This window comes from Arachis duranensis, chromosome 6 (assembly GCF_000817695.3).
Source record: "Arachis duranensis cultivar V14167 chromosome 6, aradu.V14167.gnm2.J7QH, whole genome shotgun sequence".
NCBI classification, from domain to species: domain Eukaryota; kingdom Viridiplantae; phylum Streptophyta; class Magnoliopsida; order Fabales; family Fabaceae; genus Arachis; species Arachis duranensis.
The window spans coordinates 92415931-92418293 of record NC_029777.3 but is presented as its reverse complement, the minus strand read 5'-3'; positions in this window follow the sequence as shown (position 1 = coordinate 92418293).

Genomic DNA, 2363 nt, shown 5'->3' with positions numbered 1-2363 from the left:
TAATACTAGCTTACTAAAAATTAATTCTCTATATTTTCTCATATATATTAACTTTATAAATCAAACAATATTTTAATTTTCTTAAAAAATTAAATATTTGTGACATAATTTTTATATCTACAAATCTTTTTGCATTAAATCTTTTCGGATTTGAATATGTGAATGATGCATAAGCTTATATTTATATGAACAGAATAAATTCAGTAATCTAATAATAAAAGAATTGAAAATTAAAATATTGTATAATCAAATATAATGTCATATAATTATAATTAGTTTTTCAATTAAAAAATTAATGAATATTTGTTAAATAAAAAAATTATCTCAGTCTTTATAAATTTTTTATAATTTTTTATAATTTTACATCTAACAAAATATAAAATTATTTATTTTTAAATATTTTGTTAATTAATTTACTTCAATAAATATTTACGTGCAACGAGTTAAATTTTTATATTTTATATTATTGTAAAATATGACATAAAATAATATAAATAAATTTCACTAACAATTTTATTGTATGAATTTAAAATATACTAAAGTATTTTTATATAATAATAGAGGTAAAAATTAATAGAAAAATAATAAAAAATAAACAATTAAATTGCCAATTAAAAAAAGAGTAATATTATTATAAATAATATTAAAGTATTTTTTATATGATTATAGATGTTAAAATTAATTTCAAAAAATTTATTATTATAATCTCATATGAGTTTAAAATTTATTAGAAATCAAAATAACTATTTATCCTCTTTAAATCCGTCCCTGTATGAAAAAGCTTTTCTCTAAATCTTTGGATAATAAAATTTTAATATTATATCATAAATTATCTCTTACAAACTTAGGGTAAACAATTTTATAACAACATGCACCAAATCTTATTTTACTAGATAAATTGAGAAGCCTCTCAATATTTATGATTTAACATACATACAAATTTTTATAAGATATTAAACCATGATTGATATTAAAATAAAAACTTTTAATATATATATCCAAGCATTTAAATAAAAATAAATAAATTGATGAGTAGAGATCTTTTCTACTCTTTTGGATTTTTATTGGACCAGTATACAATTCAATTTCAGATAATAGAGCTAAATTTTAAATAATTCAAATTTAAAAATGGAACTACGGAATGAAAAATGAGAATTTAGAAATAAAAAACTAGGATTAGATTTATTTATTTATTTGAATATGTGGATTAAATACGCTGATATAAAATTCAATATCCTATCCTACTTACATATGAATCCGATTATATAAGATTCGATATAGAACTAAAAATTAAATTGGATAATAATATTTACAAAATTTATATCAGATAAAAATTGTAGATATTTTGGATCGAATCCGATTTGATCATCCTATTGCATTTTTAAATTTGTGCATTTTGGCCAAAATAAAATCAAATTGTTTAAAAAAAAAACAAAAATGCTGCATCAAATTTGCCATACTTAGGTAATAAATTATACACCGATTCAAAAATCCAAACCCCTCCCAGTAAAACTCACTATCCCTACATTTCTAACATAGTTTTAAGTATTATATATCCAACAATTACCTCTGTGTTACATTCATCAGAATATACAAGTCATAAGACTCACCACCCAAACACCCATTTCAAACAACTCACCGAACATAATTAATAAACATAGGTAAAAATTCAAGTGCAGTAAATTTTACGTAAAGTTGATAGATGAAAGCCGTTAAATAATTTAAATAATTTGATTAAATTTTTATCTAATAACTTTCAACTATTAATTTTATGTAAAATTGACTACATCTGAATTTGCACCATAAACATAAATTAAGATTAATTAATACAAAACCTTACGTCCTTGCTTTTTTTCTTTTGTTTAACTTCTTTTTTTATCCTTACTTTCCTAGGCACCGATATGTCAATTCTCGTCCTAAATCACCAACTAAAATTATTATCATGCGTGTGTTTATATAATTTAGATGTAAATAAAATGAAGTAAAATTTTTAGAATTGAATTTTAAAATAGTCTTTAAAATTATACTCGAGGTTTAAAGTAGTCCCTGGTACTAATAATTATCCATTTTCGTCTCTGAAATTGTACTCTATTTATTAGACCCAAACCCGATCCTAAACTTGATGAAACCTAAATATCTTCGGGCCACAATTATACCAAGTAAAAACTGGGCTGTTAACAAGAATTAATCATTCTCCAAAATTAAAGCATGACCACAATTAATACAAATATTGTCTAATAACACCAAATATTTCAGTCAATACAAATAACACAAAATATTATGTATTAATCTAAAGTCTTATACTTCTTAAACACAAAATATTAATTTATAGTCTTATAATGACTTATAGTCTTCTTGATTTC